This window comes from Sminthopsis crassicaudata, chromosome 4 (genome assembly GCF_048593235.1).
Source record: "Sminthopsis crassicaudata isolate SCR6 chromosome 4, ASM4859323v1, whole genome shotgun sequence".
Lineage (NCBI taxonomy): Eukaryota > Metazoa > Chordata > Mammalia > Dasyuromorphia > Dasyuridae > Sminthopsis > Sminthopsis crassicaudata.
This window is the reverse complement of record NC_133620.1, coordinates 161,949,800-161,976,623: the sequence shown is the minus strand read 5'-3', so window position 1 is coordinate 161,976,623 and position 26,824 is coordinate 161,949,800. Positions and strand designations below refer to the sequence as shown.

Genomic DNA, 26,824 nt, shown 5'->3' with positions numbered 1-26,824 from the left:
TATTATCTCAGCTTAGTTGTCTTTCTTTCATGGAACGGATAAATTCTGACTTGAGGACACAAAGTTTTCAGGCAGAAATGATCACAAAATGTGTGAAAGGAATTACTTCCTTATTTTATCAAAAAGAATAAGTACATCTATTCAAGTATTCCTCTTTGATCATCAGACTTCCTACCACAATACATCTTGCTGTTTATTTTATTCAATCACCATGGAGTGCTTTTAGAAAAATAAGGACTTTTAATTCTCTCTTTTAAAAATGATTACATTGATGGCCAAACTCTGGAAAATTCTTTCATCATCTGTGAATTTATCTTTTTTTTTTTTTTTTTTTTTTTTTTTTTGTTCACGATACCTTTTATCACATTTCTTTTCAACAATGAGTTATTTAAAAATAGAACAAGTCTCTTATCTGTATGGATTTGGGTTTAAAGTTTAGTTCAAGTTAAGGGTAAAAATGACATCTTAGGAGATCACATTTTGCTCTTCAGTCTTTGCCCATGAAAAGACCAACATTTGATATATGAGTCTGTTAACATAAGGCCCAACACTTCAACAAAAAGGGTTGTAAATGAAAAAAAAAATTGTTAAAATGCCATATTAATTTAAAAATAAAGTATTTTTCTTAATAAGATGTAATATTATTATATTATAGCATGATATAAACAAAATATAATATATACTTCACTTTAAAATAAAATCTTATAAAATATTGTAAAATATAGTTCATTATAAAAACATATACTAAATTATTAAATATTTTCTTTAAATGTTAATATTAAAAAGAAGGATGTTACTTTTATTCATGCAATTCACCTGACTTTTGTTTATCTTAACAATAGTATATATTATATAGAGAGAAGAAGATGGAAAAGGAGGAGGTTAAGTAGGATAGTGGGTGAAGACATATAAGTGAAAGATGGATTGATATGTGGAAGGGATATATTATGGATTCTTTGGGTGGTTCTTACTGTTATGTCAACTTGGGTAAATAACTGATTCTATCTCAGCCTTAGTTTTCTCTTTTATTAAAAGAAAGGCTGGAGTAAATTATATCTAACGTGATCTTAATCAATTCATTTTACCTCAATTATAAAATGAGGATGTTGGAGCAGATGATCTCAAAGGCCATTTCCAGATAGAAATACTTTTGTCCTTTAAGTTTTAAGAAGGCAAATTAATTAGAACTGCCTCAAAAATGGAATGGATTGCTTTGTGGAGGTTATGGATTTCTAGACATCAGAGATTTTCAAACATAGGCTAAATGATTCCTTGCCAGGTAGTATATAAAGGGATTCATCAATCAGGTAAGCAGCCAATTAAATTACTTCTATATTCCTTCCCAAATATAAGCTTCATGATCTTAATTTTACATTCCAGTATTCACAAATTTATTATAATTCCTATGATAACTTTGAATTTCTGTAGCTCAATTTTATTTCCTACACTATGCCAATTTTAATTCTTCTACATTAGTAAAATCAACTATACAACAATTGACTTCTTAGTATACTTACTAAGTAGTATCCTTACATTTAAATGTTTTTAAATGTTACCGGTTGAAACTGTAACTTGTGGAAAATCACATTGTCTTGGCAAAAAAAAAACATGATATATCTTGGCCTAAGCTTAATTAAGTCAGCATAAATTAAAGAAATAAATGTTGAGGTATATTTTACTAAAGGTACCTAACTCTTTAGTTTGATACTTGTGATTGCAATAATGAGCTACTCCTTTTAATGTTTGCCATTCCCTGTATAATTCTTGTCCATTTTCTTCCATAAGTTATCCAAAGGGGTTATAATCCACAATTTAAGGATAAATTATTCTCAGAGGACTACCTTCTTCTGTATTTCTTGTATACACATAAATAAACTATAATTCATTCTTGTTATATGAAAAATCATATTCCCCTAGTTACATATTCATCTGATGTTTTTAATGCTATTTCCCTTGCACAAAACTATTCTACAAATAATGCTTATAGAGAAGATGGAATTACAAGATTTTCTTCAGTATCTATTAGTGGTTTCTATCATCAAGGAACTTACTTCAACAGATTTCACTTCCTGTCATCTATCTTTTCTCTTAGCTTTATTCTTTCCCTATCTATTGGTGTTTGTAATGTTCTGTTCTCTAAATTGTAATCATTCTCTGGGAGCAGATTTCTTGGGGAGCTTCTGGGAGCAGCCTTGGCTTCAGTTCAGTTTCAATAATCATCTCACATGCAGCCAGGAGTTAAAATCCAGATCCTTTATTGTGTCTTTCAAAGTCCTGAATCTTTTCCTGGGCCCAGTTAGCTTTAATACAGGTCTCTCTCCTTTGTTCCTGAGAGCTCTTGTCCAAATGTCTCCACCCAGCACAATGGTAGAAGTAGGAATGACTCTTGACTCTGAACCCGAGAGTGGGGTTTCTGTGGGTTTGTGAATCTCCTGGAAGTCAATCCTAGTTGTGAATCTCCCAAAGTCCCCTGAGTGAGCTTGTGAACTCCTCCTTATTTATGTTCCCTTAAAGGTGTGATGTCTAATGTGTGAACCAATGAGTGAACTCCTTTAAAGGTGTGAACTAAGTACATTACCTTGTCTCAAATTCTGACCCATGACATCTCCTTATAGGATCAGATCAATCATACTGAACCATGCTAAATTAGATAATTATATCCATTCCAGTGACTTAGCACCTTGTAAGAATCCTAACAGGTGTTTTCTCCACTATCTACAAACATCAGACTCCTCCATACTTAAAAAAAAACAAACAAAAAATTCTGCAATTGATCTTACCATTTCCATTTACTATCATCCTATCTCTTTCCCTTTTATGATTCATCTCTTTGAGAAAATAGTTTATTCTCCTTGCAATCTCTTTTTTTTGCAGTCTCCCTAATGACCTCATCATTCAATTGAAATTTCTTTCTCCAAATTTCTTCTTAACTGCCAAATTTCATGGCCTCTTCTCAAACCTTATCCTTTGTTCTCTCTGAAGAATTGAATTTTTCCCCTCAATATTTCCTCAAAATCCTCATTAAATTTTAAGCTCCTTGGACTTTTGCCTCTTTTTGTATTTTTAGCACTTAGCACAGTGCTGGCAGTAGGCATTTAATGAATATTTATTGGATGAATGAAAGATAATAAAAATTACAGTACTTTAAGCCTTTCAAAAATATATGTTATACTATAACACTATAAATTTTCCTTTAGGGCTTCAATGAATTTAATCTGATCCTGCTACAAAACCTGGAATATTATATTCCATATTGATAAGAATCAAAGCTAAGTGTGATCTAAAAATTAATGGATAAATACATGCTAAGTAGAAATAATATTTCCAATGATTATCTATATGTAAGAATTGGTATAAAGGGCAGGTAGCATTTGGAAAATGTAAGATTGAAAATATATGAGAGCAAACAATGACAGCAGAGTTGAATAGCAGAGTGCTATATTGATAGCCATGAAATGTAAAGATGATCGAAAGGAAGGTCTCTATGGAGTTCTACAGAGGGACAAGATTAAGAATCACATAGTGTAAGAAGGAATGAACAGGTAAAAATCTTACTGATAGAGTGTATATCCACATCAATGAGATTTCAGAATTCAATAGTATGAGAATTAAAAATTATTTCACTAAACATATAGGTCATAGGTTGAACCTAAATATTTATCTATGTGTGCATGTATGTGTATATACACACATATACGCCTAACATATACATACACATATGTACACAGCCCACATATATGTATATATGCACACACATAAATATACATTTCTAGTATACTAAGTAAAAAGGCAATTTGCATATTTTACTTTTAAAATTTAATTTAAAAATCATTAAGTATCTTAACCATTTAAGACATTGTATACTATGTTATATATGTATGTGTATAATTATGTAAATGTAATATTTGTTATATGTATGTGTATAAATATGTAAATCATTAGATACATATATATCCCTCTACACACATGTGCATATAACTTATAAACAGATGTATATAAATACATACATCTAGTTGTCTATGAAACAAATAGAGAAGGAGAGGGAAGAGGGAGACAGAAAAGGGTAATGAAGGGGGGGAAAGAGGGAAGGGGAGGAAAAGGAAGAAAGAGAGGTAGGAGAAAAAGAGAGGGAGAGAGAGAAGAAGGAAGGAAAGGTGTGGTAGAGGGAAGGAAGGAAAGAACGGAAGGAAGGAAGGATGAAGGAAAGGAAGAAGGGAAAAAGGAAGGAGGAAAGGACAAAGGAGAGAAAGAGGGAAGGAGGAAAGGAAGGAAGGAGAGGAGGAAGGAAAGAAGAGAAGAAAGGAAGGAAGAAGAGAAGGAGGGAAGGAAGGAAGGAATGCAAGATGGATGAAAGAAAGGAAAGAGGGAAAGGAAGTAAAAGGAAGGAAGGTGGGATGGAAGGAAGAAAGGAAGGAAAGAGGGGAAGGAAGGAAAAAAGTAAGGAAGAAAGGAAAGAAGGATGGAGGAAAGGAAGGAGGGAAGGAAAGAGGAAAGGGAGGAAGGAAGAAAGGAAGGAAAAGAAAGGAAGAAGATTAGAATTATTGTGGAGAATGAAGCATTAGCAGCTGGATAAACTGGGAAAGGTCACTGAGAAGGTAGGCTTTGGGATGAGTTTTGAAGCAAGCTACAGAAACTAAGAGGCAAGCATGAGGGACAGGAGCATTCTGGGCATGAGAGAGCTGAAACAAAAGGAATGTATTTGAGGGGTGAAATATTATATTAGAGGAACTCCAAGTCGGTCAGTATATGTAATTAGATTATAGAGTTTATAAAGGGATGTAAGGGATAAGAAGGCCAGGAAAAGTATGAAAAGTGAGGTTATAAAGTTTTAAATGCCAAAGAGAGAATACTATATTTGATCCTGAAAATAATGAGCCATTGAAATACATCTTCTGACTCTTTGGATTTTCCTTTACCATGTTATGTGAGTCCCTCCTTCCTATATCTCCAATTAATTCTCCCATTCCTGTCCAACCCTGCTTTTCAGTTTCTTTTATGCATTGTCATCCCCATTAGAACATAAACTCCTTGACATCAAGGTCTTTTTTTTTTTTTTTTTTTTTTTGCCTTTCCTTGTATTCCTTCAGTCCTTAGCACAGTTCCTGGTACAAAGTAAGCAATTAATTAATAATTAATTAATCACTGTCTATTGCAACTTATATTCTATATCTAATTTATTATCCCATTCAACGGATTTCCATCTCTCCTACAGATCTCCAAGACAACCTTTTTTGATCTCCCATCCATCCTTTTATCTTGAGTCACTCTTTATTAAAAAAACTGAGGCCATTTTTAAAGAGGTTCTTCTTCATCATCTCATATGATTAGACATCTTCTCCCATGGTTTCCTTCTTTGCCCACCTCATATGAAGAGCTGGCCTTTCTCTTTGCTGAGGCAAAACCCTCTGTATGTATCCTTGATCCTAACCTATCCTATTTTCTCCAAAAAGATTGTCTCCCTGTCCTCCCCAGACTCTCTAATCTTCACTCTCTTTTTATTTGCAGGAAGCTTAGTTCCTTCCTATAAATCCCTTTATGTCTTGTCAACTCTTAAAAAAAAAAAAAACACCTCACTTGATTTTGTCAACCTAGCTAGCTGTCATTCTGTATCTCAAGGCTTCAGTGTCCTCATTTGTCTTCATTTGCCTTCAAATGGATGGTCTCTGGATGAACTCTAGCTCTAAAATAGTATTATTTAATTTCAATTGCCTGTCATATCAAAATATAACAAAACACTTACCATGAATAATTATGGCTCTTGGATAGTTCTCCCATCTTGATATCAACTATATCAACCACTAGATCCACAGGAAATATCACTGGATAATTACGTTAGAAGAAGGTCCATTTGGTTTGTGATGAAGAATTTTCTATTAGTGTTCTGGAGCAGCTGGCCAGAAAAGATAATTTTGCATTTTTTCTGGCATTGCTCCTAAATTCATTGTGATAATGAAGTCTTTTTTTAGGTTTCCAGATGCTGGCTTGACTTGGTTAAGTCACTATAAAAATGTTTATATTTTTGGGCAAGCATTGCAAATGCTTTGTTTTTCAGAATTTTTCATATCCCCCTCTGCTTTATTCCTCTTCCCAGGTTTATTTTCCTCCTATACAAAACTTACTTGAACAACAGAATACTCTATGCTTTCTTTAGTTACTGTATTTAAAACTTTTAACATCTAAAAGTCAATTTTCACTTCTGTAAGATTCTAAGTTTCAAATTTTTTTCCCTTCTTCCCTTCCCTTCCCTCTCCCTAAGACAGCAAGCAATCAGACAGAATTACATGTACAATAATTTTAAACATATTTCCGTACGTCATATTGTAAAAGGGAAAAACCATGAGAAAGAAAAAACAGGAAAAAATAAGGTGAAAATAGTATGCCTCAATCTGCATTTAATCTTTATAGTTCTTTTCCAGGATGGGGATGGCATTTTCCAATCCAAGTTTATGGAATTGTTGTCTCTCATTACATTGCTGAGAAGAGTTAATTCTATCATAGTTAATCATTATGTAATCTTGAGGTTATGTTCAATGCACACACCACTGATTCACTGTCATAAAGTAGTTATTGAGCACATATATGGAAAAGAAGATTCTTCTCTTTTTCATCCATCTCTTATGAGAGTAAACTAAATTCACACAATATGGCAAATGTTTTATGGGAAATTCTAAAATTCCTCCAAAAGGTGCTAAGCTGGGATGGAATTTATGTTGCCAACCTATGGCTACAGATGCTTGAAGGAAACTTGTTACTCTCTGCCCAAGAAAATCCTCATAAAGGGAAAGAACTTTTTAATACAGTCCAAACCAAAACTTTGTGATTTTAGGCACAACTTTTATAAAAAAAACAACAAAACAAAACAAAACCAGGCATTTGTTAATGATTTCTAATATCCTCTAAGGCCTCATTCAATCATAATAAATAAATATCTGAAAAGTTACTCTTGATATCATTTGACAATAATTGATAATGTTATAATATATAAAAGCTCCTTGAAATACAAACATCTTGACTTTATTAGGATATCTTTGCTCAAGAGCTGAAAAAAAAACTAAAAATATGCAAAATTACAATTTTAATCAGTTTTCATTTATTCACTTGCATAATTTCAAAGCTGGAAGAAAACTCAAAGGTTATATAGTATAATCATGGCATAACTGAATGTCACTTCTGTAACATTCCTGAAAAAGGATTACCTGATTTTGCCTGAGGATCTCTAATGAATAAAAATTCATCACCTTCTAGGGCAGCCCATTCTTTTCATGGACAGCTCTTTGTGTCAGGAAGTTCATCCTAACATTGAGCTTAAATGTCAAACTTATTTTCTCCGCTGCTCCAAGTTCTGTCCTCTGGTGTCAAACAGTACATGTCTAAAGCCTTCAAATACTTGAAGACATCTTGGGTCCTGTTCTCTTCACCTTTTATACTAACTAGCTGGTAACCTTAGCAGCTCCTATGTATTGAATTATTATATGCTAATGATTCTCAAATTTACTTACTCAGCCCCAAACTCTCTGCTGACCTTCAGTCAAGCATCTCCAATTGCCGATAGGGCATTTTGAATTGGATATCCCAAAGACATCTTAGATTCAACATGTTCACAGCTAAATTCACTCCTTTCTCCCAATCCTTCCTCTTTCCTCCCAATTTTCCTATTTCTGCCTAAGGCATTTCCATCCTTTCAATCACTTAGGTTTGTAACTTCAGTAACATCCTTTACTCTTCATTTTCTCTTATTTCCATATCCAAACTATCAATATTCCCTCTGTAACACCTCTTACACATATCCCCTTTGACAATACCAAAACATTGGTGCATTCTCTCACCACCTGACACCTAGAATAGTGCAATAGCCTACTGGCTGATTTTCTATTCACAAAGCCTCTCACACTCCAGTCCTTCCTTAACTTGGATCCCAAAATGGTATAAAGAGTAAGTCTGATCATGTCACACTCCCTGCTGAGCGAATGCCAATGGCTTTCTATCACCTCCAGATCAAAATGGAGATTTGGCTTTCGAAGCCTTTTACATTTTGGCCCCTCCCTACCTTTTCAGTTTTCTTATACCTTCCATCCTACAGATGTTGATGATCCAGTGATAACTGGCCTCTGCTGTGCTCACATAAGCCATTTCATTTCTCCACTTTGAACATCTCCTTCCTTCCTCTTGCTTTCCCTGAGTTCCTTCAAGTCCTAGCTCAAAACTTCACCTCCGCCTCTCTCAATTCCCTGTCATTCTAGTGTCTTTCGTCTGTGGATTATTTTAAATTTGTTCTGAATATAAATTGCACTGATGTAGTTATTTTCATGTTGTGCTCCCTATTAGATTGTGATCTCCTTGAGAGCAGGGGTTCTATTTTATTTAATTTTTTTACATTTCCAGCACTTAGCACATTGCCTGGCACACTGGAGGTACTTAAATGTTTGTTGACTGTACCATCCAGGTCACCTCCTCTGGATACTTTTCACCTTCAGAAGTCTCTATCTTCTTTCCATGGGATGGTTATAGCTAAAGATAGTGGATGTCTTCTCCCCACAATGGGGTAGTAACAAGGACTATCATTTCCCCCACTATTATTCTTTTATTGCTGCCTAAAATTGTATTCTTTTTCCTTGCTATCCCATCATACTCTTGTTGCTTTCTTTCCAATCCTATATTTATGAAGTTAATTTTTTAATCCAATGTTATAAGTTGGCATTACATATCACATCTTAGCTATGCCTTATCCTTCCCTACTGCCCCAAATTTATATCCTGCTGAGGCCTTTTTGGATTCAAAATCGATGATCGAAATTGTGGAATATGTATAGAAGAATTGCATATGTTTAACATATTGGATTACTTGCCATCTAAGAGGAGGAGATGGAGGAAGGGAAGAGAAAAACATTGTAATAAAACATTTTGTAAAGGTGAATGTTGAAAATTATCTATGTCTATGTTTTGAAAATAAAAAAAAGCTTTAATTCAATGTCCCCCCCCCCCAATCAAATCAATTATCTGGTAATGTTTCAATTTCTCCCAGCTTTGTGTCATTTGAATATCTAATACATAAATTTCATTCATATTTAAATTCACATCACTAATAAAATAGTTCTGCCCTTTATAGGGTTACAGGCAGAAATGGCAAACTTTTAAGGGATGTTACCATAGAGATTTTTCTTTCAGATGACTTTTTATGCTTGGCCATTCAACTAAGTTCAAATCTATCTATCTGTACTCTCCATTTTGTTAACAAGGACAATATGAGAGAATTGGTCAAATGTTTTGTTAAAGTCTACCAGTAACTACTAGTCTGTTACCTGCATGACAATCTTTTTGCTTATGCTCAGGATGAGCACTATCATGTGAGATGTCCAAATATCTATGGAAATGATGTTTCTTGGTGCTTTTGGTGCCAATTCCTTTATTTGTTTCTACACAGAGGGACTATAAGCCATTTGGAGGCAATTTTCTTTTGTCTTCTAATTTAAGAAAGAATATCAATATTGGTGTGATTCAGTTCCTCCTTTAGCATGATGACTCACTCACTGGTCAGTGGCCAACCATCTCATATTTAGAGTACCAGAAGGCAATGCTTTTAGGCTTTCTGAAATTGTCCAAGCATTCTCTGACCTCTTTTCTGCTATTCCTACTATTATAAGTGAAAATGGAATGTATAGAACTAAAGGTGATTTTTGTGATTTTTTTGCTTAATGATAATATTATTAATAATGAATACAAGGAAAGGCAACATTAAAATAATTTGGAACTCTAAATAATGTAATACTAAACCATAAATCCAGAAGATTAAAGATGAAAGATGTCACTCATTTCCTGCTCAAGAGGTGATAAAATTCAGAGCTATAAATTTTTTCAGACAATGTGAAAATTTGTTTTTCTGGGCTATACATGTTTATGATGAGAATTTTACCTTTATTTTTTTTTTAATGGAAAGCAATAGGAGGGACATATTATAAGTGCATGTAAAATAAATATTTTTAAAAATGTAAATGTAAGCTATTACTATTATTATCAGAAGATTTAATTATCATAAAACACAATACATTCTAAATATATGAAAGGGAGAATAAGTGTTCAGAAAAAGCATGAAATTTTAGATAAGGAATTTCTATTTTGAATATATTTATCACTCAGCAGAGCAGATCAATAGCACCATAAACTTAAGATCTAAGAAATCATATAGTCAGCTCAGTTTCATTGTACAGATGAGAAAACTGAAGCCCACAGCTACAAAGTGAATTGTTCAAATTGATATAAGCTAAAATTTCAATTCGGGTATTGAAATAAAAATAAATAAGTGAATCTTTTTTTTTTTTTTTTAATATATTGCCCTCCATTCATTTAAAACAAAACAAAATGAAACTTTTCTTAATTAATCTTGATTATAATAAAGTATTCTTAGTCCAATTTTAAACTAATTTCAGATATTAAATTATTGTTTTAAAAACTGAATTTTTAATGGAATTAATAATTTTACAATATGAAAAATTAATAATTTATAAATGAATATATCATTAGGTTGCTGCTTGATGCTGATGTTTATGTATTTTTTAAAACAAAAACGAAGATATTACATTTTGGCAATTAGGAATTTTATAGAGGGAAAAATGACACAAAGTATCTTTATTAAATATTTACATGACAAAGAACCAGATGTTCTGACTTAATAAGCATAAATATCTGCTTTCCAAAACTACATAGTTGCATATTTGCCTGAAGGTTAAATGCTACCTCTATTAGCCTCAGTAAAAATATTTTTGTTTTAAAATTATCATGAACAAAATTGTGGGATTAACATATAATGAAATATAAAATTAAAGCTGTTAATTTTTATTCCTTAGACAATGAAATCCCCTCTGCCTAACTCCATAATTTCAATGTGTGAGGTTAAAAACATGTTGTTAAATGTATTAAATAGCTAAGTGTTTTGTTGTATAATGTTTGTCTTTAACCTCTTCTAATTAAATATATTATTTTGTAAAGAAAGTTTTAAAATCTAATAACAATCATTTTTAATTTGTCACTTCAGAATTTATTTAGTGATTCATTAAGCAACAATTATATCTGAAGCCTTTTAAAATCTTAATATAAACTTTACTCAGTTAAAATACTACATACAAAAGTACTTATATAAACTAACATCTTTATCTCTAGAAATCTATGACTAATATGAAAATTTAATATTTATGAAAAATAAGAAATTATTAATTTAGAACAAAAACAAAGCAAAAGATATTGTCATAGTGAAAGTTTTAATATTATAAAAGAATACACTAGGAAGATTGAAAAACACTGTGGGACACAGTTTGAGGTCCTCCAATTTTATTTCTAAATCTTGCTGCTGATTGGTTCTGTTTTCCATGTCAAGGGTCCATCTTTCAAGATGGAATTCCATAAAAGTAATCAAATAGCCAATCTGATTCTCTCCTGTACAGGTTAGTTCTTGAGGGACTGTTGAAATAAAATTATTGTCTCATCTGTCTTTTTATAACCTAGCATAGGTTTTATAACTCTAGCATAGCACATTTGCATAAAGTAGGCACTTAATAAAGGTTTGTTGAATAAAATAATGTGTAAATTATGAGTTCTTCAATATTTTCTGGTAAGAAACCAAGGGGAAGGTTAGGGTGGGCTTCAAATTGAGAAAAATGTTTATAAATACTTACATATAAAATATTTATGTCTAAAAATTAGGCACAAGGTAGGGAATTTAAAATATCAGAAATACGTACAGAATAAAATAGCATTTGTATTTTGGACAAAGCCACTGTCACAGCCTTAATAACCTAGTTCAGAGTGGGAAACAATGTGAGCAGGGATACAGGGTGAGGGTGACAGTATGACACAGATCAGGAGCAACACAGAAATCTGGAACCTTTTCTCTTCAGAAAACCCCAGTAGCAGGAATTCTCAAGCATGAATCTGAAGGTATATATTATTTTATTTGTTTTTAGCTGCTTCCCCATTTGATTCTCTGGAGATATCCAATCTGTAGTCCATTTGCTTCTTTCAATCCTATTCTGGGATTATGAATGTTCCTTCTGAGATGTCTATTTTTGTCAGTAGTGCCAACATGCTCCTAAGTCACCCAGAAATGAAATCTTGGAATAATCTTTGATTACTCCCTCTCTCTTCTTCAGTATCTAGAATGTTAAGGGAAAAAAAAGTCTTAAAAATTACTGGGATCTCTATTAGATTAGATCTCTATCTTTTTTGTTTCTATTATCATAATTCCAGCTTAGGTCTTTACCTTATCCCTGGATGACTAGAATAGTCTTTCAGTTTCCTGTCCCTTCCCTCCTCCAATACATTTTATAATTCATTTTTATTTTAATTTTCAATTTTTATTGACATCCAATTTTATTTTCAATTTTATAATTCAATCCAGATCTGAATTTATGATCCTAAAAAAAAGCGGCCAATGATAGATTGGGTGGGAGGGTGATGGGGAGAGTGTCATCTGAAGTCCAGCCAAGGGATTTAGACTTGTTTCTCTTTCTTATATGGAACAAATAGAGCACTGGACTGATAAGGAGAGAGGGTTGTTTATCAGGAAGATTTGTCACCAGAGAAATCTTCCTTAAGAAAAAAGAAAAACAAATACTTCTTTATTGTTAATCACACATGTACTCAAGATTTGGAAGGCTGGAATGGGGTATTTTAGCCTGCTACCATGAAGAGATGTATACTATACAAAGATATAGCAATAATGGGTAAGACCCTTGGCTTATAATTCATTTGGAGATGAAAATAAGCACAGATAGAAGGAAAGTTTTATCTTTAAGTTTTTCTTGGAGTGGAGAGTCTGAAGGGACATCTAAATAATATAGTCAGGGATATCTAAGAAGCTAATTGTCCTGGCTTGTTCAGACCTGAAGGAGAGGTGTATGTAGCAGGAGAAAACTAATTCCAGTGGAACTTCTTTCTGGAAGATGTGATAAATGCCTGGAGTATGATGTGTTCTGCCCCTATTATTAACCTATTTATCATGGTTTTCTCCTGGACACAGTAGAGTTAAGTTTTGGTCTTAAAAAAGAGACTGGAAAAACAATCATTCTATAAATTATTCTATGACTAAGCAGGTTTACAACAAATGAATGGTGAAATGTGGTGTGAATTAAAGATAATTCACAACCCCAGAACCATCTTAAAGTATGAATTGGGATAGTTAGATGATGGGGGATCTAAAAAGGAACAGCTAATTTTCGGTTAATTTAAACATATCCTACATTAGGTCCTATTTCGCTCATATTGACTTTCTACTTATATATTGTATATAATTGTTATTTCCTTCATTAGAATGTAAGGTCTTTAATGGTAAAGAAGATTTTTGCTTTTTCTTTGAATCCCTGGAACTGAGCACAGAATCTGTCACATGGAAAGCAGATAATAAATGTTTATTAATTAATTGATTTATTGAACAATTTATGAATATTTATATATATTTATGATATAAAGAAGCAAGGCTTCTGCCAATCAATCAGGCAACAAGCATTCATTTAGTATACATTATATATGTCAGGTATCATACTAGGCATTAGGGGAACAAGCTAAAACAATGAAGTAATTCCTACCCACAAAAACCATATTTTATTCAGCATGATAATAAGCACTTAAATAGATATATACAAAGTATTTAAATACAAGATAGTGTGGGAAGGAGAATGCCAGCAGATGGGGAGAATTAAGAATGGCTTTATGGAGCTTTATGACCCTGGGCAGAATATTAAAGGAAGAGGAACTTTATAAAGCAGAAATAAGGAAGGAGTACATTCTAGGGATATGTGGGAGTCAGTGAAAAGATAAGGAGATGAGAGTGTTGTGTGTGAGGAAAGCCACTCTGAATGGACTAAAGAGGATGGGAGAAGGTCCAACTTATCTCCAATGGAGACATTCAATGGGGCTGTAAAGATAGTTTGGCCAGGCTGATTTGGATTTTAAAAACTAGACTAGTCTGTATTTATCAGAGTCAATAGGTAATTGCTGAGTAGAATGGTCACTTATGCTGATTTGTATTTTGATCTCAAAGTGAAGGAGGGTAGACAAGAAGAGAAGGGATGATGTAGGTGAGGGTCAGTGGGATTCATAGTTGTAAGAGACTTGAGGCAATCAGGAGCAATTAGACCTTATTGCAGTACTTTAATTGAAAGGTATGAAGAACCTGACCTATAATGGTGGTTACTGGAGTAGAAAAATAGATAGAAAAGAGATTTGGCTACTGACTGGAATAATGAAAAGTCCAGGATATGATGGAAGACTGAAAAGATGCCTTTAGTACAAATAGGAAAGTTTGAAAGAGGGGACAGTTTGAGGAAAAAAAGATTATGAATTCCGTACTGGATATGATGAATTTGAGATATCTCTAATCCATTCATTTTGGAATATCTAAAAAGCAATTTGTGGTGCAGTACTGAAACTCAAGAGAGAAAATGAGGCTGGATACAGAAATCTGGGAACCACTTACATAACGATGATAGTGAGCTGAAGTGATAGAAGTCACTGGAATTATATACTTTTTTCTTTTGTGTAATGTTTGGGCTAGCTTTCTGGAGGGCCTTGGGACCAGCCTTGGGACTCAGCAGAATAATCACCACGAGGATAGTCAGAAATAAAATCCAAAATTGTTATTGTCCCCTTCACAGTCCGTGTCTGCATAGTCTGACCCAGTCTCCTCTGCCAATCTGCAGGTCTGCCAGTCTCTCTCATATTGTAGGAGGGAAGAGAGCTACCATAAGGATAGTCAAAGATAGAATGTCTATCTTCCAGTCCTTGTAAGCCCTTGTAATTACATCATTATAGCATACTGATTATGAATCATCTTAGAGAGCCATTACATCACTATGCTAAGTACTAAGTATATATGTGAACAAAAGAACAGCCATCTCATAAATTCCACTGAGTTAATACCTTATTTCAAGTATACTTGTTTCAAGTATACCTCTCCAAAGTTCCATCCTCTACACTTTTGAATGATATTTATATATTTTTGCCATATCTCCATGTATATATAAAACTCACTGAATATTAAAAAATGTTGATTTAACTTAAAGTCATCAAATTCTTTGTAAGATGCTGTACTTTTGTTAAGATGGTTGTATATAAAGTACAATTTAGTGGACTCAAAAATTTATCATGAGCCCTGCCATACAAAATGACAAAATGTGCCACGAAATGATGTTTGCTCTTGATTTTGGATACATGGAAAACCTAACTTCACCAAATCATTTGTCTCTTCTTAGGAGAATCTGGGAATTATCTTAATATTTAGTTACAATTTCCTTTTGAGATTGTCAAAATTGTTATGTTGCATTCCTCTAATTGTATGACCACCCACTGGTCACTAGATACAGATCTCACATTTAGGACACCAACAGCTAAAGTTAATACTTATAGATAATCTAAAATCTGTATGTTTCTTACTATTCTCTACTCCCTTCTGAGACACACTTGTATCATTACTGTAGAAACTGAAATGGCCTATACACAACTGAGCCTATTTTTCTTTATTTTAACTAGTGACATAGTCAAATATTTATATCACCAAGTACCCAAGTCTACTAATAATAAGCCTCTCCCTATTTAGTTAGGATGATCTTTGGAAAGGAAGCAAAGTCTATTGTTGAGATCTTATTTGAAGCTTTTTGACTATAATAGAATCTACAATAAATTACGCTTTCTTTGGCTGGCCCTTCAGAACCAAATGTCACTTTCATGCCTAGATAAGGCATCAGAATAAAACTTTGTGGAGATAACTAGACCTGGATTCAAATATCACTTCTGATATATAATGGCTATATGACCCCATGCAAGTCACTTCATCTCTTTCATCTTTAATTTGTAAAGAAAGTGCTGAGTTGCCTTGGTAGAGGAAGTTTCTTCCTGGGATCACCATATAATAATGAAATCACAGATCTAATATACCCAACTCCCCCCCAGCCTCCTCCTCCCAAAACACTAAAAGACAAACTGCTCAAGTCCTTTCTAGAAATCTGTTGTAAAGCGCTAACAATATAGTTTCATTTCAAATAAAAAAAATCTCACCCTTTTCATAAAAGACCTATGAAAAGTAAAAATCCACATTTCTCTTTGAAAACTATATAAAAGTATAAACTTTCCTTCTGTGGAAGAGGGAAAAGAAGCCTAGGTTCAGAAGGAGCACTGTGTTTTAATCTTTGCTTTTCTACTTAGCAACTATAAGAACTTGCTGGAAAATTTGGACTTCAGATTGGGTGGGGGGAGTGAGGAGGATTAATTACTTCCCTTCTATAGTTAACTCTTATGGCCCTATGAATTTATTGTTAATACTATTCATATGACAAACTCAACAAATGTCTATTATTATTATTATTTGGAATACTGAATTATGTTAAACATGATTAGACCTATTCTATCTAATAATATTGAAATTATTCTTTTGCTCTGTGGGAAATTTTTTTAACTTGAAATATTCCTTAGAGAAGAAAAAAAAATCAACTCATTATTTTATTGACATCTTCTTAATGTTTATGCCAAATATGCATGATAAGAGCAAAGGTTACTTGATTATGAAATTAAGAACACTGAGTTATTTATTCTGTGGTACTGTATAGATCAATGGACAAGAGTCCTAAAATTACTTGTTATAATTAATCTTCCTCTGTTCTTTTTTCCCTTTTTGTCACCTGCAAATACTGAATGGAGGTCACTTCCTCTTTTGTGTGCCAAAGTTTCTCCCTTTTCCACCCACAAAGCTGATTTGTGTGTGATTACAATTAAGTAAACAGAGGCTCAGTTTAACTGTACAGGCAGGCACAAGATCTTTGAGGAGGAATGTGTGAACTTATCCCAATAAGTACATAGGCAAAAAACCAATGTCAACTTTTGCTAAAGTTGATGAACTGCTCTAGAGAAATGAAAGCCTTCTCTAAACTATTTTTATAGTAGTGTAGTTTAAAAAAGCCAGAACACATCTCTGTCTCACTGGTATATCTTCCTTTTTGGAAAAGACAGGTTCCTGCAAAGTTAAGATTTTGATTATTGAGACTTTTCTAATTAAAGAGATGTCTTTATTTAACAGAGAAACAAATGCATTTACTTATACATTTCAGTTTTCCATATATAGAGACCCTCTCATTCAAAATTACATGTTTGGAGCTTTCAATGAATGGTAGAAAATTCTAAACTGTAACTGTATGTAGGAGGATAAAGCTTTGAATGAGAGATCACACTACATATTAATCAAAAGACATTAATAGTTATACGAGCTATGTTTTTGTGAGATTTGGTTGCCTAAAGTATGGGCTGCATGGGTTGACAGGTTAAATGATGAATTTAACATTGATTAATTCTTTTTTGCATAAGATCTCAGATTTATAAAAGAAATTATTTGGTGACAATCACAAACATACTTGTAATTTAACAGTTATTATACTTTGTCATATTATTGTTTAAGCAAGAGATATGTTCCTGACATGTTTTATAAATCAATAAGTATACACTGAACTCCTTCTATGAGTGCAGCACCATGCTCCAAGAAACCCATAATAAAGGCAAATCAAATAGGCCCTCAGTCAGCCCTTACTGTGGCCCTTACTGAGCTTTCTGTCTTATCTATAGCACTTAAAGTCTATAAAACCTAATATTGGGCTCAGAGATGCAAGTTAATAGGAGATATGATTACAGAACAAAACAGCAATAAGTTGGCCTAAGAACTGAGATTTGGGTGGTTTGCTTGTATCAGTTATGACAGTAATGGCAATCCATTCATCAAGAGCATGTAAACATGAATATACAGATTTATAGAAAAGGGTTTTCTGAACTTGGAGATTGACATGCTTGTGTCTAGTGAAAATATCCAGATAAAACAAGTAAGGCAAAGGTAAAGGTTAGCCCCTGTAGCATGGAATACTGGGAAGAAAACTGGATTTGGAATTTGAAGACCCAAGTTCAAATTCTACATCCATTACCATGTCATTTTAAACAAATCAATTAATTTATCTGTTTCCTTCTTTATAAGGGAAGAGGTTGAATGGGATGATGATCTCTAAATAATTTCTTCCAGGTCTAAACTCTATGATATGATTAATAGAAAAAGCAAAGAGCTTAGTTTCAGGGAAAATATTTCTGGTCTTAACTTTGCTACCAGCCATTGTGGTCACTTACATAAGCCAGCCTCTCTTATGCTTCAGTTTTCTCATTTGATAAATGGAGAAAATAACATTTAATTTTACAAGTGTTAACTTGTTTGATCCTAATCACAACTATTAAGCCCTATTTTGCAGATGATAAAACTGAGGCCCAGAGAGATGGTAAGAGTCCCATAGCTAGTCTGAGGCTGGATTTAATCTTAGGCCTTCTTGAGTCCAGGCCCAACTAGTGCTCTATCCATTAAGTGAAAGCTGCTTCTGTACCACAGATTGAATTTGATTTTTCTTTATGGAAAGTATGGATGAGAGGTTTTTTAAAATGGAAAAGATTTGGAATTATGTAAGTGACTCTACTATAGATGATAAAAGTATTACCGAGGTAATATGCACTTTTAGGTTAAACTTCAATCCTTTCAATGGGGAATCTAGTTTTTTAGTAAAGGCAGCTTCTTTTATTCTGGATGGGCAAAGGTGTATGGAAATGGGATTTTGGAGGTCAAGGACGTTGGTTTGTATTCCCTGAGGACTTTTCTCCAATCCCTCTGAAATTGGAATTCTCAAGACCCTTAGATGCAGATTATCAGAGGAGGCATGGCAGTCAGATAAAATTTAAACTATATATAAAGCAATTTAATAGTCACATATTTGACACTTTCTTAATTTAAAAGAATTCATTTATCAGCTATTGCACTTCACCTTTCCGCTCTTTCTAAACATAAATTTCTTATGTATGCTCTTAAAATCCATCCTGCACTTCCCAAATATCAAACAGAAAGAACTCATAACAACAGGAATCCAAAGCCTATTAATCTACTTCTGTTATGCCATGTCCTAAGGTCTGACCTCAGGACTAAGGATCAAATATTACCAATATTAGTTCTGTAACATTTTCATTGAGTGAACCATCACTGAACTTTTCTACATATCTGTCAAATACAACTTCATGTCTCTTAAAAGAACTGTTAGCATTAATCTTATATTATTGTTATAAATATTTTAAAATACTACTAAAATATATAATTATTCTTGTTATTATAATTATCATATCGATATTTATGAAATGGTGGAGAAGTATCATTTTAAAGGCAATAAAGTATATATATAAATACATATATATATGTATACATATACATATATATGTGTATAAAGTGTTATGTTACAAAAGGTAGTTGATCATTTATCCTCAATAAATATTTTTCTCTACAAATCCTGGTATGAATCTGATAGGATAGCAGTTATCTTAAGAATCAAAAATTCCAAAGGCAACAAGTTATATATATAAGAACTACTGAGAGCACAGTTGACCCCTCTTTTTATTTTCATATTTTGCCATCACTAAAATATTATAGCAGTATTAATGAGTCTCAATGTTATCATTTATTTCAGTTGTGTTCACTTATTTGTATTCCCATTTAGGATTTTTGTGGCAAAGATACTGAAATGGTTTATCATTACCTTTTCCAACTCATTTTACAATTGAGGAAACTGAGGCTAAGTGACTTGCTGAGGGTTACATACTCGTGTCTGAGGCTAGATTTGGACTCAGGAAGATGAATCTTCCTGATTTCAGGCCTGGTATATTACCCACTAAACTAAACAGCTGCCCCTTTGAACCCTAATGGAATTTTCTAAATGTGATGGACATGATACTTTGAGTTTTAATTTGCTATATGCTCATATTTTAAATGAATGCAAACATCCATAATTTTGCACCAATATAGTAATTTATAGTAATTCATTAAATTCAATAGCAGAGAAAGGATATTATTAAAGATTTCTCCATCACTACTACAACCTCATTTCTTAATTGGAATGCAATACCAAATTTTGTAGAAAAGAGTAATAGTTAAAAAGGATTTTTAAGTATAAGTAAATAATTGGTTAATTAGGTTTAAGCTCTCATAAGGTGAAAGACAAGATTTATAAATAAAAAATAATGAAATCTTTGTAACTGGAAATTTTAAAGTATCATACCAATAATTCTACACCATAAATAACAAAAACAATTTGTTGTATTTGTAGATATGTAATCAACTTTTTATGTTCTTTCTTAAAACACTTTACTTCCTCTTATAGTTTACTTCCCAGTTATCAGTATATGTTTAAGGAGGATAAATTAAATTTTAGTGTTAACTTTTAAAAAGTGTATTTTGAAATGTAATCAAATGTAATATGACACATATCAATGTCAAATATAAATGCTGAACAGTTCATGGTCAAATTGACACTCTTTCCTTTTATTTGGATAATTAAAGATAAAATCTACATTTATAAGCCAAAAGGAGTATATATATCATTGAGCTTTGCTCCCTATATAGCAGTTGTTTCGTTTTCTCTTTTGCAAGATTAAGTTTTTTTTAATTAACAATAATAATGAGAAATTATGAAAACAATTATCACTTATTAACAAAACAAAAATTTCTAATTCTTAGCTATGAATTCTACCTCTGGAGCTCACAAATTGTAACATTCTAATTGTTATATAATTAAATATTGATTTGATAAGCAGAACAGCAAAGGAAAGTAGCATTAAAAAAAATAAGCAGATTTTCAATAGTACTTTAAAAAGAGTATTTAGATATTCTTCTTTCATATCAGCCCAAGTAAATAATATTAGAAAAAATGATTTGTGATGAATGAAGAAACCTGGAAATATAGCATAGGCAGGCTATTAAATTCATACAGGGCTGAAAGTGAATACATACAACATTGCTACTGCTTGTAGTTTTAAAAACTATATAATAAATTCATTATGTTACTTTTAAAACTTGTCTGTGCTTCCTTCTGACTTCACTTTTGTTTTTTTCTGTGCATTAAAAAAGTTTTGATCATGTTCTCTTTTACTTCCTTTTTTAGGGGGCATCATTACTATTACTCACTCACTCCTCAATTTTCTCCAAATAAAAACTGAAGGAAAAAAATCTCATTACAAATAAGTACAATCAATCTAAACAAAAGAATTCAGTTACCATGTCCAAACAAATGATTCTTTCTATGCCTTGAGACCATTTTTGAATCAGGAGGTAAATAATAAGCATAAGAGGATTTATCTGAGTGTTTTAGGAGACTTCAAAATCAAGAGTTAACAATGTGATATAGTAGCTAAAGAGCTACTTGTGAGACTACTGGAGAGACATTGTCCAGAGGTAGAAGATAACTCCATTGTATTTTACTTTGGTTAGAAAATATCAAGTTCACTATTCAATTACTGATGCTACAACTTAGAGAGATAGACAGACAGACAGACAGATAGATAGATAGACAGATAGATAGATAGATAGATAGATGGATGGATGGATAGATAGATGAACAGATAGACAGAAGAATAAATAGACAAACAGATGGACAGATAAATTGGAGGGTACCCTGAAGAGTGCAATCAAGATAGTTAAATGTTAAAATCATGTCATATGTTGTTGCTTGTTCTTTGTTCTCAAGGAGGACCAATGACTTATGGAAGGTGATGTCTTGACACGCAAATGAATCAGATATTAGAGAGGCAGGTCTCTGCAAATTCAGCAGGAGTCATCTGAGTCCAATGGCAAGATATAGATCAGGATGCCTGGAGATGTTCCTGGATGCAGTGGGAGACCTTGATCTTTTTAAGCTAAGGTCTTTCCCAGGTTCTCAGTTTGTCTGCTAAGAGGTTATATGATTCAGGCTAAATAAGAAATTAAATCAATCTGAGAAGGAAGACTCTCATGGTTTCCAGCCAGAACAAAACCATTGCTTTTTACACTCAGAACCATCAAAACCCAAATAATGACCAAGTGAGGCTTGGGCTGGAACCTACAGTTGGCCAATCAATGAGAGCCAGAGTGATTTGGGCATGGTCAAGTAGCTCCCAAAGGGTCTGGTAGAAGTGCTGCACTTAAAGAAATCACTACATGAAACTATTTGGGACAAAATCCCTAGGTTGTTTTGTTTGTTTGTTATAAATAAATGTCACATGAGGTCTTTTTGAAAGAATGGAGGTGGGGAGAGACAATTACCTGAAGCAAAAAAAAGACCCTGGAAGGAAATCATAGTTGGTTAGTGGAAAATGGGATTAGTTATTCTGCTTGGCTCCAGAGGAAAGCACTAAAAACAGAAGGAACTGGACACAACAGATTGTGTGATGGATTTGGAATCAGGAAGAGTTGGCTTCAAATCCCACTTTAGATGGTTACTAGGTAAGTGTAAGTCACAATCTTTCTAAACTTTATTTTCTCTTCTGCAAAATAAGAGCATTGCTTATTTGATCTCTAAGGTCCCTTCCAGGTCTAAATTTGTAATGTATGAAAAAAGAAAAAAGTTTAAGTTTCATTAAAAAAAAAAAAAGATTCCTAACAATGAAATTGAGGTCAGGTATATATTTCATTCAATTCAATTCATGAAGTGGTGAAATAGTATTTTTAAGTTCTTAAAATGCCCTAACAATTAAGAATTTTCTAAAAATGGAAGTGGCTATCTTGGAAAGTTGTAGAATAAATTCCCCTTCCCTGGATATATTCGACCAAAACCTGGATGATATTGCTCAAGCATGAAGCAGAAGAGATTCTTGTTCAGTAAGTGTTAAGAATAGATTTAAGATGTTTCTGAAGTCCTTTCCAACTCAGAAATGTTTTGATTCTGTGATGACCAATCCTTCATTTTTGCAAATAAGTGCTAGAGATAGACAAATCACTCATACAGGTAAGCTGCACTAACTCTAATCTTGCTGCTTTTTACATTCATAGCATATTCATTCTCCTGTCCTGTGTTTTCTTCTTCCTTTGAAAATCATGCATATAGTAAAAATTGCCTTAGTCTACTTTACCTTAATACTTTGCATGTATACATATCCTATCTTTAGTAGTAGGTTTTCAAGTGTAATAATGTCAAATTCTCCTACCATTCCCCTCTCCTTTATTAGTGAAGGCAAGAAATTTATCATGACAATACTTATTAAGTGGAAAGTCTAGGAGAGGCATTGCAGAGGAAAAAAAAAAAAAAAAGAAAGAAAGGAAAACAAAGACAACTGAATGTTGATATTCACTCCCTTTCTTCATCTCTTCTTCCACCCTCCACCCTGCAAAAAAAAAAAAAATCCCAATCTACTTGATAATGAGTATCTAACAAGGAAGATCTCACTTCATAGTAAAATTTAATAGGAAAGTAATATTAAAGATTCAATGTCTTTACTTAATAGATTTCTTCATAATCATATAATCACAGATATTATCTCCAAAAAATCAAACATTCTTTAAGATAAGCAGATTCTCAGAAAGCCATCTTGTGTATTTTTAACAAATGAGGCAATTTATGAAGTGATTTGACATACTATCCTCATGAGAGGTCATTACTATTAACTAGTGTTCAGAGTTTTAGCTTAGCTTAACCTGTGAAACTGGGCCAAATGCATTTTATGATATCTTTTGCTATACCGGTACTTGTTGATATTGTATTTGAAATAAAATTTTAAAAAAATTGGGAGTCTGCAGTGGACTGACTTTTTAATTAGTAGGCTTCTACAAAGAAGATTAGATACCTACAAATTAGCTTTGACAACTTGATTTTAAAAAGTCTGCCTCTAATGTAAGAGGACTAAATTGCTGTTCCAAATTTCATGCTAGCCATTTATAATGCAAAGTTCCTTACATGATTAAAAAAATGACTAGTCACAGCACATAGACCCTTTCCAGTTTCCATATTTCTCATCATCTTTGTTTTGTGACTTTTAAATGAGTTTGCTGATTAAGAACAACCCAGAAAATGATAAATCTTCCAGCAACATCACTGAGGAGTATATAGCACATTTTCATGTAAATTATATTCAAGGAAAACATTTCCAGCAAACAGTTAAAATTTTGGAAAATATATGTCAGCATTATCTCTCAGGCCCTTGTCATTACCACAAAAATTTGTCCTGAGTCTAACTGGCCTCTTAAGTTAACACTTTCAGCTAGTGACAGATATTCATTTCCAGAAAACATTACCAGTAAATTCAGTGACATCATATGCTACCAACAATTCAGATCCCAAACTGACTAAATCTAAAAAAATGCAAGAATAATAGCTTAACTAATGTCAGGGAAACCATTAGGTTATTCAAAGAAAAACTAATGAGGACTTAAAATCAGTATATACCTTCTTCCCAATGCTTTCTGAAACAAGCTTAAAGCCAAATAAAGTGTGCTACTTATTCCTGATTTAATAATCAAAAGATTTCTGGTTCCAGATTTAATTAATTATTTTGATACATAGCTACTGTTACCAAGTAATAAGATACAAAGTATATGTAACTGGCATTTTACTTTTTTTGCCTAAGAAGCATACATGAGGAGCAGTTCCTTTGACTCTTAAGTATGGCAAGTCATTGGCAAAATTGAGGGGAAAATAGTCTTTGATGATCCCTGTCTTCCTTTTTGGGGCCCCTACCTTCCCTTAGCTGGTATTCTTACCTTATCAATTTTCATTCAGACTTCTACTACCAGCATGTTCTGGTACCCTGTCCCTCTTTTAATTAGACTTTTCTTTCTTCTTTTTTTTTTTAACCTTTCTTTGTATCCACAGTAGAGATCACTTAAAATTTCTTTATCTCTCTTTCTCCCCATCCTCCATTCTTTTCCTACCCCTTTCCTTTCATTTATTTTCTTATGATTATCAATATCTATCAATTCCTATTTCAAGTCCCATGTCTTCTATGTGTGACTGTGGGCAAATCAACTGACTTAAAATAAGAGTTATAACAGATCTTCAATTAAGACTTTTAAAGTCATTAGTTTTTAAAACACACTTGTTTCTTCTTCCTTTACCAGAATATAAACACCTCATTAAAATTAGATCCCCTTCCAAAAACTCAAAGTAATACCTTCCTACATTTCTTCTGATTCCTTTGAATTTCAAAATGCCTTTTCATTTCTGCTCTCTTCATCAGGAATGCTGGAAAAACCCCTATTTAATGAAAGATGCATTTTATTTTGTTCCACAAGATTATACTAAATTTTATCATGTAAGTTTTTCTTGGTTATAAACCTCTCTCTTTTGTCTTCTAAAAAATGTATTGCATGCTCTCCACTCCTTTAAAATTGTAGTTGTCAGGTCTTACGTGAGTTTTAAAGTATTTTCTTTCTGGCTACTTGCAGTGTATTCCTGGGAGTTTTCATTTTGAAGTTTCTCATTAAGGATGCAACTACTGGATTATTTCTATTTTCCTTTTGCCCTTAGGTTTTAACAGGTATTGGTAATTTTTATTCATGATTTCTTAAGTTTTAGTATTCAAGTATTTTATAAGTATTCAAGTTTTTAGAAAGTCCAATAATTTTTAGATTATACCTCAATTTGTTTTTGAATCTGTGAGAAACAAATCTGGAGGGATAAATGACTTATCCCCACATGGAAGTTAAGTAGCAGTTTCAGAACTTAAAGATCTTATGATTCCAAATCCAAGACTCTTTCAACTATATTACTTCCATGTCCAAATCCTATGATTCAATATATACAAATACACATCAAACTGTTACATAAGATAACAAACTCAGGTATTTGGCGCTATCAGAGTCCTTCAAATTCATCTATTACAACTCTCATTTTAAGTCAGATGACTTGCCCAGTCTCACAAGTAATATACAGTCAAGGCAAATTCCATGTTGTCTGAATCTTGTCTGTAATTTCTCCATGACAATATACTGCATTCTATAAAGTTACATTAAGTGACATTTTATGAAGATTTGCCATGTAATAAGTGCTCTTTGTATATTAATTTTACATGACTTAAAGGACCACTTCAGATAACATATTTTGTTGCATATATAAATACATGGATATTTGCAGATTCATTGTTCTTTATATCTTAAAAAACATTTTTATAATCACATTTACCTATTATGAGTGTGCACTTAAATTGGCAGAATAAATTCTGAAGTTCATTTTTCAATGAGATAATTTAAACAGCTCTAATACACTTCAGATGAAACATATTAAGTGCTAGAAAGACTGAATTATGAACCTAATAAGTTTTTTAAAAATCATATTGTATTTTCATATGATTCCAGATTTGATTCTTTTAATAACTGTTTTGTTAAGTATATTTTAATGACATCTTTAGTTATTGTTTCCATTGCTAAAATTTCTATTAACCCTTCTTCTTCCAGAGAGTTATCACAGATGTCATATAGTATTAAAAAACCAAAAATTAAAAAAAAAAAGGAAAATGGAAAAAACCAGCATAAGTGATCAATACACCCAAAAATAACTGAAAAAATATGCAACGTACAATATTTGTGGACATCCTATTGGTTGCCAAGAGATGGTGTGGGAGTATATCTTTGTCTTTTCTATCATCTTAATATTTCTCACATCCAACTCCTTTTCTGTGTGCTTCTCATAACCTTAGTCTAGGCCCTCATCACTCCTAGTACTTGCAATTTTGCAGTGGCTTCCTAATTGGTCATTCTGCTTTAGTCTCTCTCTTTAAAGAGTCCAAAATGTTTTTCCTCAAGTGAAGAACTAAGCAGGTCACTTTCCTACTCAATAACCCCCCATGGCTTCATGTTGCCCCTAGTATCAAATATTAATTCCTCTATTTGGCATTTGAAGCTCTTCAAAACTTGTCCCAAACCATCTTTCTAGCTTCATTTGACATTACTTCCTTCCTTCACTTTACAATCCACTCACACAGCCCCAATTCTCTGTCTTCAACAAACTGCTATGTACTTGTATATGAAGCTCTAAAATGTA

At 32.7% G+C, this 26,824-nt stretch overlaps 1 protein-coding gene and 1 long non-coding RNA gene across 2 annotated transcripts in view; both read right to left on the bottom strand.

The window, feature by feature from the left end:
- AHI1 (Abelson helper integration site 1) overlaps positions 1–26,824 on the bottom strand; it is a 227,732-nt gene that overhangs the window by 56,565 nt on the left and 144,343 nt on the right.
- LOC141565942 (uncharacterized) overlaps positions 11,923–26,824 on the bottom strand; it is a 40,867-nt gene continuing 25,965 nt past the window's right edge. Inside the window, exon 2 of the long non-coding RNA XR_012489185.1 lies at positions 11,923–12,142. This is a non-coding gene — a long non-coding RNA (uncharacterized LOC141565942). The remainder of the gene's footprint in view (positions 12,143–26,824) is intronic.